This window comes from Pseudophryne corroboree, chromosome 11 (assembly GCF_028390025.1).
Source record: "Pseudophryne corroboree isolate aPseCor3 chromosome 11, aPseCor3.hap2, whole genome shotgun sequence".
In the NCBI taxonomy this organism is placed as follows: domain Eukaryota; kingdom Metazoa; phylum Chordata; class Amphibia; order Anura; family Myobatrachidae; genus Pseudophryne; species Pseudophryne corroboree.
In genome coordinates, this window is record NC_086454.1 from 169,200,453 (window position 1) to 169,214,753 (window position 14,301).

Genomic DNA, 14,301 nt, shown 5'->3' on the forward strand with positions numbered 1-14,301 from the left:
AGCTTTCATGGTGTACTGTTAACAATTCTGGACTCTGAAACTAATAATCTGTATATACAAATTGGTAGGTCCTAATGGTTTTATTTGTAAATACAATGTAGTACATATCTCTCTGAATGAATATTTCTGTATCTTGTAGAAATAAAGATCTTACACTCTGAGAGAAAGTTTTATATGTGTTATTAGAAGGGAGATTCCATGGTGTTATGGTTAGCACTCTGTACTCTGAATCCAGTAAATTGAGTTCAAATCTCAGTGGGACCAGGTGCATTTTAGTACCTTCAGTTTAAGTCCTTGATTGACAAAAACTTTTCTTTTTTATACATATAATACATTTTTTTAAATCACTGATTATTGTAAAAATGTACTAAAATCTAAAAAAGGTAGATATAGAAATGTTTGTAATTATATAAATGTTACTGTGTAATCCAAATAAGCCACGATGTTAATATATGTACAATAACTTCAATAAAATGTGTCTTCTAAGAATCTAACATTTTAGAAAAAAATGTTTAGATGTTCCCTAATGAATGTGGTTTCTTGGTGTATTGGTAACCACTCCACTCTGATCTTTGAATACAGTGATCTGTATTTAAATCTTGGTAGGTCCTATTGGTTTTTTGTAAGTACCATTCAGTTCATATCTCTCTGAGAGTACATTCTTATAAAAATATTTAGATGCTCCCTAATGGATGAGGTTTCATGGTGTATTGGTAAACATTTTGGACTCTGAATCCATGATCTATATTTACATCTTGGTAGGTTCTATTGGTTTTGTTGTAAGTACAATACAGTTAATATCTCTGAGAAAGAAAATATCTATAAATTGCATACATTAAGAATCTTACACACTGAGAGACAGGTTTATCTGTCATTTAATTCCAATAAAATGTATCCACTAAGAATCTTATACTCTGACAAAAAAATGTACATGCTACCATATGAATAAGGTTTCATTGTGTACTGTTAACAATTCTGGACTCTGAAACCTATAATCTGTATAAAAATTTGGTAGGTCCTAATGGCCTTTTTTTGTAAATACAATGTAATACTTATCTCTCTGATTATTATTCCTGTAACTTGTAGAAAATAAGATCTCACACTCTAAGAGAAAGTTGTATATGTTGTGCTAGAAGAGAGGTTCCATGGTGTAATGGTTAGCACTCTGGACTCTGAATCCAGCGATCCGAGTTCAAATCTCGGTGGGACCTGATGTGTTTTAGTACCTTCAGTTTAAGTTCTTGATTGACAGAAAGTCTACTTTTTCATACATATAATAATTTTTTTAAATCACTGATTTTTGTAAATATGTACTAAAAGCTAAAAAAAGGTAGTTATAGAAATGTATGTAATTATATGAATTTTACTATATAACCCAAATAAGCGTTGATGTAAATATATGTACAATAATTGCAATAAAATGTGTCTTCTAAGAATCTAACATTTTAGAAAAAAATGTTTAGCTGTCCCTCATGAATGAAGTTTCTTGGTGTATTGGTAACCACTCTGATCTTTGAATCCAGTGATCTGGATTTAAATCTTGGTAGGTCCTATTGGTTTTTTGTAAGTACCGTTCAGTTTATATTTCTCTGAGAGTACATTCTAATAAAAACTGTTTAAATGCTTCCTCATGAATGAGGTTTCCTGGTGTATTTGTAACCATTTTGGACTCTGAATCCATGATTTGTATTTACGTCTTGGTAGGTCCTATTGTTTTTTTGTACGTATTATGCAGATCATATCTCTGAGAAAGAAAATATCTATAAATTGCATAATTTAAGAATCATACACACTGAGAGACAGGTTTATCTGTAATATAATTCCAATAAAATGTAACCTCTAAGAATCTTACACTGTGAGAACATTTTTTACATGCCACCATATGAATGAGCTTTCATGGTGTACTGTTAACAATTCTGGACTCTGAAACCAATAATCTGTATATACAAATTGATAGGTCCTAATGGTTTTATTTGTAAATACAATGTAGTACATATCTCTCTGAATGAATATTTCTGTATCTTGTAGAAATTAAGATCTTACACTCTGAGAGAAAGTTTTATATGTGTTATTAGAAGGGAGATTCCATGGTGTTATGGTTAGCACTCTGTACTCTGAATCCAGTAAATTGAGTTCAAATCTCAGTGGGACCAGGTGCATTTTAGTACCTTCAGTTTAAGTCCTTGATTGACAAAAACTTTTCTTTTTTATACATATAATACATTTTTTTAAATCACTGATTATTGTAAAAATGTACTAAAATCTAAAAAAGGTAGATATAGAAATGTTTGTAATTATATAAATGATACTGTGTAATCCAAATAAGCCACGATGTTAATATATGTACAATAACTTCAATAAAATGTGTCTTCTAAGAATCTAACATTTTAGAAAAAAATGTTTAGATGTTCCCTAATGAATGTGGTTTCTTGGTGTATTGGTAACCACTCCACTCTGATCTTTGAATACAGTGATCTGTATTTAAATCTTGGTAGGTCCTATTGGTTATTTGTAAGTACCATTCAGTTCATATCTCTCTGAGAGTACATTCTTATAAAAATATTTAGATGCTCCCTAATGGATGAGGTTTCATGGTGTATTGGTAAACATTTTGGACTCTGAATCCATGATCTATATTTACATCTTGGTAGGTTCTATTGGTTTTGTTGTAAGTACAATACAGTTAATATCTCTGAGAAAGAAAATATCTATAAATTGCATACATTAAGAATCTTACACACTGAGAGACAGGTTTATCTGTCATTTAATTCCAATAAAATGTATCCACTAAGAATCTTATACTCTTAAAAAAAATGTACATGCTACCATATGAATAAGGTTTCATTGTGTACTGTTAACAATTCTGGACTCTGAAACCTATAATCTGTATAAAAATTTGGTAGGTCCTAAGGGCCTTTTTTTGTAAATACAATGTAATACTTATCTCTCTGATTATTATTCCTGTAACTTGTAGAAAATAAGATCTCACACTCTAAGAGAAAGTTGTATATGTTGTGTTAGAAGAGAGGTTCCATGGTGTAATGGTTAGCACTCTGGACTCTGAATCCAGTGATCCGAGTTCAAATCTCGGTGGGACCTGATATATTTTAGTACCTTCAGTTTAAGTTCTTGATTGACAGAAAGTCTACTTTTTCATACATATAATAATTTTTTTAAATCACTGATTTTTGTAAATATGTACTAAAAGCTAAAAAAAGGTAGTTATAGAAATGTATGTAATTATATGAATTTTACTATATAACCCAAATAAGCGTTGATTTAAATATATGTACAATAATTGCAATAAAATGTGTCTTCTAAGAATCTAACATTTTAGAAAAAAATGTTTAGCTGTCCCTCATGAATGAAGTTTCTTGTTGTATTGGTAACCACTCTGATCTTTGAATCCAGTGATCTGTATTTAAATCTTGGTAGGTCCTATTGGTTTTTTGTAAGTACCGTTCAGTTTATATTTCTCTGAGAGTACATTCTAATAAAAACTGTTTAAATGCTTCCTCATGAATGAGGTTTCCTGGTGTATTTGTAACCATTTTGGACTCTGAATCCATGATTTGTATTTACATCTTGGTAGGTCCTATTGTTTTTTTGTAAGTATTATGCAGTTCATATCTCTGAGAAAGAAAATATCTATAAATTGCATAAATTAAGAATCATACACACTGAGAGTCAGGTTTATCGGTAATATAATTCCAATAAAATGTAACCTCTAAGAATCTTACACTGTGAGAACATTTTTTACATGCCACCATATGAATGAGCTTTCATGGTGTACTGTTAACAATTCTGGACTCTGAAACTAATAATCTGTATATACAAATTGGTAGGTCCTAATGGTTTTATTTGTAAATACAATGTAGTACATATCTCTCTGAATGAATATTTCTGTTTCTTGTAGAAATAAAGATCTTACACTCTGAGAGAAAGTTTTATATGTGTTATTAGAAGGGAGATTAAATGGTGTTATGGTTAGCACTCTGTACTCTGAATCCAGTAAATTGAGTTCAAATCTCAGTGGGACCAGGTGCATTTTAGTACCTTCAGTTTAAGTCCTTGATTGACAAAAACTTTTCTTTTTTATACATATAATACATTTTTTTAAATCACTGATTATTGTAAAAATGTACTAAAATCTAAAAAAGGTAGTTATAGAAATGTTTGTAATTATATAAATGTTACTGTGTAATCCAAATAAGCATTGATGTTAATATATGTACAATAACTTCAATAAAATGTGTCTTCTAAGAATCTAACATTTTAGAAAAAAATGTTTAGATGTTCCCTAATGAATGTGGTTTCTTGGTGTATTGGTAACCACTCCACTCTGATCTTTGAATACAGTGATCTGTATTTAAATCTTGGTAGGTCCTATTGGTTTTTTGTAAGTACCATTCAGTTCATATCTCTCTGAGAGTACATTCTAATAAAAATATTTAGATGCTCCCTAATGGATGAGGTTTCATGGTGTATTGGTAAACATTTTGGACTCTGAATCCATGATCTATATTTACATCTTGGTAGGTTCTATTGGTTTTGTTGTAAGTACAATACAGTTAATATCTCTGAGAAAGAAAATATCTATAAATTGCATACATTAAGAATCTTACACACTGAGAGACAGGTTTATCTGTCATTTAATTCCAATAAATGTAGAATCTTATACTCTGACAAAAAAATGTACATGCTACCATATGAATAAGGTTTCATTGTGTCCTGTTAACAATTCTGGACTCTGAAACCTATAATCTGTATAAAAATTTGGTAGGTCCTAATGGCCTTTTTTTGTAAATACAATGTAATACTTATCTCTCTGATTATTATTCCTGTAACTTGTAGAAAATAAGATCTCACACTCTAAGAGAAAGTTGTATATGTTGTGTTAGAAGAGAGGTTCCATGGTGTAATGGTTAGCACTCTGGACTCTGAATCCAGCGATCAGAGTTCAAATCTCGGTGGGACCTGATGTGTTTTAGTACCTTCAGTTTAAGTTCTTGATTGACAGAAAGTCTACTTTTTCATACATATAATAATTTTTTTAAATCACTGATTTTTGTAAATATGTACTAAAAGCTAAAAAAAGGTAGTTATAGAAATGTATGTAATTATATGAATTTTACTATATAACCCAAATAAGCGTTGATGTAAATATATGTACAATAATTGCAATAAAATGTGTCTTCTAAGAATCTAACATTTTAGAAAAAAATGTTTAGCTCTCCCTCATGAATGAAGTTTCTTGGTGTATTGGTAACCACTCTGATCTTTGAATCCAGTGATCTGGATTTAAATCTTGGTAGGTCCTATTGGTTTTTTGTAAGTACCGTTCAGTTTATATTTCTCTGAGAGTACATTCTAATAAAAACTGTTTAAATGCTTCCTCATGAATGAGGTTTCCTGGTGTATTTGTAACCATTTTGGACTCTGAATCCATGATTTGTATTTACATCTTGGTAGGTCCTATTGTTTTTTTGTAAGTATTATGCAGTTCATATCTCTGAGAAAGAAAATATCTATAAATTGCATAAATTAAGAATCATACACACTGAGAGACAGGTTTATCGGTAATATAATTCCAATAAAATGTAACCTCTAAGAATCTTACACTGTGAGAACATTTTTTACATGCCACCATATGAATGAGCTTTCATGGTGTACTGTTAACAATTCTGGACTCTGAAACTAATAATCTGTATATACAAATTGGTAGGTCCTAATGGTTTTATTTGTAAATACAATGTAGTACATATCTCTCTGAATGAATATTTCTGTATCTTGTAGAAATAAAGATCTTACACTCTGAGAGAAAGTTTTATATGTGTTATTAGAAGGGAGATTCCATGGTGTTATGGTTAGCACTCTGTACTCTGAATCCAGTAAACTGAGTTCAAATCTCAGTGGGACCAGGTGCATTTTAGTACCTTCAGTTTAAGTCCTTGATTGACAAAAACTTTTCTTTTTTATACATATAATACATTTTTTTAAATCACTGATTATTGTAAAAATGTACTAAAATCTAAAAAAGGTAGTTATAGGAATGTTTGTAATTATATAAATGTTACTGTGTAATCCAAATAAGCATTGATGTTAATATATGTACAATAACTTCAATAAAATGTGTCTTCTAAGAATCTAACATTTTAGAAAAAAATGTTTAGATGTTCCCTAATGAATGTGGTTTCTTGGTGTATTGGTAACCACTCCACTCTGATCTTTGAATACAGTGATCTGTATTTAAATCTTGGTAGGTCCTATTGGTTTTTTGTAAGTACCATTCAGTTCATATCTCTCTGAGAGTACATTCTTATAAAAATATTTAGATGCTCCCTAATGGATGAGGTTTCATGGTGTATTGGTAAACATTTTGGACTCTGAATCCATGATCTATATTTACATCTTGGTAGGTTCTATTGGTTTTGTTGTAAGTACAATACAGTTAATATCTCTGAGAAAGAAAATATCTATAAATTGCATACATTAAGAATCTTACACACTGAGAGACAGGTGTATCTGTCATTTAATTCCAATAAAATGTATCCACTAATAATCTTATACTCTGAAAAAAAAATGTACATGCTACCATATGAATAAGGTTTCATTGTGTACTGTTAACAATTCTGGACTCTGAAACCTATAATCTGTATAAAAATTTGGTAGGTCCTAATGGCTTTTTTTTTGTAAATACAATGTAATACTTATCTCTCTGATTATTATTCCTGTAACTTGTAGAAAATAAGATCTCACACTCTAAGAGAAAGTTGTATATGTTGTGTTAGAAGAGATGTTCCATGGTGTAATGGTTAGCACTCTGGACTCTGAATCCAACTATCCGAGTTCAAATCTTGGTGGGACCTGATGTGTTTTAGTACCTTCAGTTTAAGTTCTTGATTGACAGAAAGTCGACTTTTTCATACATATAATAATTTTTTTAAATCACTGATTTTTGTAAATATGTACTAAAAGCTAAAAAAAGGTAGTTATAGAAATGTATGTAATTATATGAATTTTACTATATAACCCAAATAAGCGTTGATGTAAATATATGTACAATAATTGCAATAAAATGTGTCTTCTAAGAATCTAACATTTTAGAAAAAAATGTTTAGCTGTCCCTCATGAATGAAGTTTCTTGGTGTATTGGTAACCACTCTGATCTTTGAATCCAGTGATCTGGATTTAAATCTTGGTAGGTCCTATTGGTTTTTTGTAAGTACCGTTCAGTTTATATTTCTCTGAGAGTACATTCTAATAAAAACTGTTTAAATGCTTCCTCATGAATGAGGTTTCCTGGTGTATTTGTAACCCTTTTGGACTCTGAATCCATGATTTGTATTTACGTCTTGGTAGGTCCTATTGTTTTTTTGTAAGTATTATGCAGATCATATCTCTGAGAAAGAAAATATCTATAAATTGCATAATTTAAGAATCATACACACTGAGAGACAGGTTTATCTGTAATATAATTCCAATAAAATGTAACCTCTAAGAATCTTACACTGTGAGAACATTTTTTACATGCCACCATATGAATGAGCTTTCATGGTGTACTGTTAACAATTCTGGACTCTGACACCAATAATCTGTATATACAAATTGATAGGTCCTAATGGTTTTATTTGTAAATACAATGTAGTACATATCTCTCTGAATGAATATTTCTGTATCTTGTAGAAATTAAGATCTTACACTCTGAGAGAAAGTTTTATATGTGTTATTAGAAGGGAGATTCCATGGTGTTATGGTTAGCACTCTGTACTCTGAATCCAGTAAATTGAGTTCAAATCTCAGTGGGACCAGGTGCATTTTAGTACCTTCAGTTTGAGTCCTTGATTGACAAAAACTTTTCTTTTTTATACATATAATACATTTTTTTAAATAACTGCTTATTGTAAAAATGTACTAAAACCTAAAAAAGGTAGTTATAGAAATGTTTGTAATTATATAAATGTTACTGTGTAATCCAAATAAGCATTGATGTTAATATATGTACAATAACTTCAATAAAATGTGTCTTCTAAGAATCTAAAATTTTAGAAAAAAATGTTTAGATGTTCCCTAATGAATGTGGTTTCTTGGTGTATTGGTAACCACTCCACTCTGATCTTTGAATACAGTGATCTGTATTTAAATCTTGGTAGGTCCTATTGGTTTTTTGTAAGTACCATTCAGTTCATATCTCTCTGAGAGTACATTCTTATAAAAATATTTAGATGCTCCCTAATGGATGAGGTTTCATGGTGTATTGGTAAACATTTTGGACTCTGAATCCATGATCTATATTTACATCTTGGTAGGTTCTATTGGTTTTGTTGTAAGTACAATACAGTTAATATCTCTGAGAAAGAAAATATCTATAAATTGCATACATTAAGAATCTTACACACTGAGAGACAGGTTTATCTGTCATTTAATTCCAATAAAATGTATCCACTAAGAATCTTATACTCTGACAAAAAAATGTACATGCTACCATATGAATAAGGTTTCATTGTGTACTGTTAACAATTCTGGACTCTGAAACCTATAATCTGTATAAAAATTTGGTAGGTCCTAATGGCCTTTTTTTGTAAATACAATGTAATACTTATCTCTCTGATTATTATTCCTGTAACTTGTAGAAAATAAGATCTCACACTCTAAGAGAAAGTTGTATATGTTGTGTTAGAAGAGAGGTTCCATGGTGTAATGGTTAGCACTCTGGACTCTAAATCCAGCGATCCGAGTTCAAATCTCGGAGGGACCTGATGTGTTTTAGTACCTTCAGTTTAAGTTCTTGATTGACAGAAAGTCTACTTTTTCATACATATAATAATTTTTTTAAATCACTGATTTTTGTAAATATGTACTAAAAGCTAAAAAAAGGTAGTTATAGAAATGTATGTAATTATATGAATTTTACTATATAACCCAAATAAGCGTTGATGTAAATATATGTACAATAATTGCAATAAAATGTGTCTTCTAAGAATCTAACATTTTAGAAAAAAATGTTTAGCTCTCCCTCATGAATGAAGTTTCTTGGTGTATTGGTAACCACTCTGATCTTTGAATCCAGTGATCTGGATTTAAATCTTGGTAGGTCCTATTGGTTTTTTGTAAGTACCGTTCAGTTTATATTTCTCTGAGAGTACATTCTAATAAAAACTGTTTAAATGCTTCCTCATGAATGAGGTTTCCTGGTGTATTTGTAACCATTTTGGACTCTGAATCCATGATTTGTATTTACATCTTGGTAGGTCCTATTGTTTTTTTGTAAGTATTATGCAGTTCATATCTCTGAGAAAGAAAATATCTATATATTGCATAAATTAAGAATCATACACACTGAGAGACAGGTTTATCGGTAATATAATTCCAATAAAATGTAACCTCTAAGAATCTTACACTGTGAGAACATTTTTTACATGCCACCATATGAATGAGCTTTCATGGTGTACTGTTAACAATTCTGGACTCTGAAACTAATAATCTGTATATACAAATTGGTAGGTCCTAATGGTTTTATTTGTAAATACAATGTAGTACATATCTCTCTGAATGAATATTTCTGTATCTTGTAGAAATTAAGATCTTACACTCTGAGAGAAAGTTTTATATGTGTTATTAGAAGGGAGATTCCATGGTGTTATGGTTAGCACTCTGTACTCTGAATCCAGTAAATTGAGTTCAAATCTCAGTGGGACCAGGTGCATTTTAGTACCTTCAGTTTAAGTCCTTGATTGACAAAAACTTTTCTTTTTTATACATATAATACATTTTTTTAAATCACTGATTATTGTAAAAATGTACTAAAATCTAAAAAAGGTAGTTATAGGAATGTTTGTAATTATATAAATGTTACTGTGTAATCCAAATAAGCATTGATGCTAATATATGTACAATAACTTCAATAAAATGTGTCTTCTAAGAATCTAACATTTTAGAAAAAAATGTTTAGATGTTCCCTAATGAATGTGGTTTCTTGGTGTATTGGTAACCACTCCACTCTGATCTTTGAATACAGTGATCTGTATTTAAATCTTGGTAGGTCCTATTGGTTTTTTGTAAGTACCATTCAGTTCATATCTCTCTGAGAGTACATTCTTATAAAAATATTTAGATGCTCCCTAATGGATGAGGTTTCATGGTGTATTGGTAAACATTTTGGACTCTGAATCCATGATCTATATTTACATCTTGGTAGGTTCTATTGGTTTTGTTGTAAGTACAATACAGTTAATATCTCTGAGAAAGAAAATATCTATAAATTGCATACATTAAGAATCTTACACACTGAGAGACAGGTTTATCTGTCATTTAATTCCAATAAAATGTATCCACTAAGAATCTTATACTCTGACAAAAAAATGTACATGCTACCATATGAATAAGGTTTCATTGTGTACTGTTAACAATTCTGGACTCTGAAACCTATAATCTGTATAAAAATTTGGTAGGTCCTAATGGCCTTTTTTTGTAAATACAATGTAATACTTATCTCTCTGATTATTATTCCTGTAACTTGTAGAAAATAAGATCTCACACTCTAAGAGAAAGTTGTATATGTTGTGTTAGAAGAGATGTTCCATGGTGTAATGGTTAGCACTCTGGACTCTGAATCCAACTATCCGAGTTCAAATCTTGGTGGGACCTGATGTGTTTTAGTACCTTCAGTTTAAGTTCTTGATTGACAGAAAGTCGACTTTTTCATACATATAATAATTTTTTTAAATCACTGATTTTTGTAAATATGTACTAAAAGCTAAAAAAAGGTAGTTATAGAAATGTATGTAATTATATGAATTTTACTATATAACCCAAATAAGCGTTGATGTAAATATATGTACAATAATTGCAATAAAATGTGTCTTCTAAGAATCTAACATTTTAGAAAAAAATGTTTAGCTGTCCCTCATGAATGAAGTTTCTTGGTGTATTGGTAACCACTCTGATCTTTGAATCCAGTGATCTGGATTTAAATCTTGGTAGGTCCTATTGGTTTTTTGTAAGTACCGTTCAGTTTATATTTCTCTGAGAGTACATTCTAATAAAAACTGTTTAAATGCTTCCTCATGAATGAGGTTTCCTGGTGTATTTGTAACCCTTTTGGACTCTGAATCCATGATTTGTATTTACGTCTTGGTAGGTCCTATTGTTTTTTTGTAAGTATTATGCAGATCATATCTCTGAGAAAGAAAATATCTATAAATTGCATAATTTAAGAATCATACACACTGAGAGACAGGTTTATCTGTAATATAATTCCAATAAAATGTAACCTCTAAGAATCTTACACTGTGAGAACATTTTTTACATGCCACCATATGAATGAGCTTTCATGGTGTACTGTTAACAATTCTGGACTCTGACACCAATAATCTGTATATACAAATTGATAGGTCCTAATGGTTTTATTTGTAAATACAATGTAGTACATATCTCTCTGAATGAATATTTCTGTATCTTGTAGAAATTAAGATCTTACACTCTGAGAGAAAGTTTTATATGTGTTATTAGAAGGGAGATTCCATGGTGTTATGGTTAGCACTCTGTACTCTGAATCCAGTAAATTGAGTTCAAATCTCAGTGGGACCAGGTGCATTTTAGTACCTTCAGTTTGAGTCCTTGATTGACAAAAACTTTTCTTTTTTATACATATAATACATTTTTTTAAATAACTGCTTATTGTAAAAATGTACTAAAACCTAAAAAAGGTAGTTATAGAAATGTTTGTAATTATATAAATGTTACTGTGTAATCCAAATAAGCATTGATGTTAATATATGTACAATAACTTCAATAAAATGTGTCTTCTAAGAATCTAAAATTTTAGAAAAAAATGTTTAGATGTTCCCTAATGAATGTGGTTTCTTGGTGTATTGGTAACCACTCCACTCTGATCTTTGAATACAGTGATCTGTATTTAAATCTTGGTAGGTCCTATTGGTTTTTTGTAAGTACCATTCAGTTCATATCTCTCTGAGAGTACATTCTTATAAAAATATTTAGATGCTCCCTAATGGATGAGGTTTCATGGTGTATTGGTAAACATTTTGGACTCTGAATCCATGATCTATATTTACATCTTGGTAGGTTCTATTGGTTTTGTTGTAAGTACAATACAGTTAATATCTCTGAGAAAGAAAATATCTATAAATTGCATACATTAAGAATCTTACACACTGAGAGACAGGTTTATCTGTCATTTAATTCCAATAAAATGTATCCACTAAGAATCTTATACTCTGACAAAAAAATGTACATGCTACCATATGAATAAGGTTTCATTGTGTACTGTTAACAATTCTGGACTCTGAAACCTATAATCTGTATAAAAATTTGGTAGGTCCTAATGGCCTTTTTTTGTAAATACAATGTAATACTTATCTCTCTGATTATTATTCCTGTAACTTGTAGAAAATAAGATCTCACACTCTAAGAGAAAGTTGTATATGTTGTGTTAGAAGAGAGGTTCCATGGTGTAATGGTTAGCACTCTGGACTCTAAATCCAGCGATCCGAGTTCAAATCTCGGAGGGACCTGATGTGTTTTAGTACCTTCAGTTTAAGTTCTTGATTGACAGAAAGTCTACTTTTTCATACATATAATAATTTTTTTAAATCACTGATTTTTGTAAATATGTACTAAAAGCTAAAAAAAGGTAGTTATAGAAATGTATGTAATTATATGAATTTTACTATATAACCCAAATAAGCGTTGATGTAAATATATGTACAATAATTGCAATAAAATGTGTCTTCTAAGAATCTAACATTTTAGAAAAAAATGTTTAGCTCTCCCTCATGAATGAAGTTTCTTGGTGTATTGGTAACCACTCTGATCTTTGAATCCAGTGATCTGGATTTAAATCTTGGTAGGTCCTATTGGTTTTTTGTAAGTACCGTTCAGTTTATATTTCTCTGAGAGTACATTCTAATAAAAACTGTTTAAATGCTTCCTCATGAATGAGGTTTCCTGGTGTATTTGTAACCATTTTGGACTCTGAATCCATGATTTGTATTTACATCTTGGTAGGTCCTATTGTTTTTTTGTAAGTATTATGCAGTTCATATCTCTGAGAAAGAAAATATCTATATATTGCATAAATTAAGAATCATACACACTGAGAGACAGGTTTATCGGTAATATAATTCCAATAAAATGTAACCTCTAAGAATCTTACACTGTGAGAACATTTTTTACATGCCACCATATGAATGAGCTTTCATGGTGTACTGTTAACAATTCTGGACTCTGAAACTAATAATCTGTATATACAAATTGGTAGGTCCTAATGGTTTTATTTGTAAATACAATGTAGTACATATCTCTCTGAATGAATATTTCTGTATCTTGTAGAAATTAAGATCTTACACTCTGAGAGAAAGTTTTATATGTGTTATTAGAAGGGAGATTCCATGGTGTTATGGTTAGCACTCTGTACTCTGAATCCAGTAAATTGAGTTCAAATCTCAGTGGGACCAGGTGCATTTTAGTACCTTCAGTTTAAGTCCTTGATTGACAAAAACTTTTCTTTTTTATACATATAATACATTTTTTTAAATCACTGATTATTGTAAAAATGTACTAAAATCTAAAAAAGGTAGTTATAGGAATGTTTGTAATTATATAAATGTTACTGTGTAATCCAAATAAGCATTGATGCTAATATATGTACAATAACTTCAATAAAATGTGTCTTCTAAGAATCTAACATTTTAGAAAAAAATGTTTAGATGTTCCCTAATGAATGTGGTTTCTTGGTGTATTGGTAACCACTCCACTCTGATCTTTGAATACAGTGATCTGTATTTAAATCTTGGTAGGTCCTATTGGTTTTTTGTAAGTACCATTCAGTTCATATCTCTCTGAGAGTACATTCTTATAAAAATATTTAGATGCTCCCTAATGGATGAGGTTTCATGGTGTATTGGTAAACATTTTGGACTCTGAATCCATGATCTATATTTACATCTTGGTAGGTTCTATTGGTTTTGTTGTAAGTACAATACAGTTAATATCTCTGAGAAAGAAAATATCTATAAATTGCATACATTAAGAATCTTACACACTGAGAGACAGGTTTATCTGTCATTTAATTCCAATAAAATGTATCCACTAAGAATCTTATACTCTGACAAAAAAATGTACATGCTACCATATGAATAAGGTTTCATTGTGTACTGTTAACAATTCTGGACTCTGAAACCTATAATCTGTATAAAAATTTGGTAGGTCCTAATGGCCTTTTTTTGTAAATACAATGTAATACTTATCTCTCTGATTATTATTCCTGTAACTTGTAGA

The 14,301-nt window shown here is 30.2% G+C and overlaps 3 non-coding genes across 3 annotated transcripts; all 3 read left to right on the top strand.

The window, feature by feature from the left end:
- The first annotated feature begins 1,139 nt into the window (after positions 1–1,139).
- TRNAQ-CUG (transfer RNA glutamine (anticodon CUG)) lies at positions 1,140–1,211 on the top strand. The gene has a single exon. It is a non-coding gene; the product is annotated as a tRNA-Gln (tRNA).
- A 1,816-nt stretch (positions 1,212–3,027) lies between these two features.
- Positions 3,028–3,099, top strand: TRNAQ-CUG (transfer RNA glutamine (anticodon CUG)). The gene has a single exon. It is a non-coding gene; the product is annotated as a tRNA-Gln (tRNA).
- A 1,808-nt stretch (positions 3,100–4,907) lies between these two features.
- On the top strand, positions 4,908–4,979 carry TRNAQ-CUG (transfer RNA glutamine (anticodon CUG)). Its single transcript has one exon. It is a non-coding gene; the product is annotated as a tRNA-Gln (tRNA).
- The last annotated feature ends 9,322 nt before the right edge of the window (positions 4,980–14,301 follow it).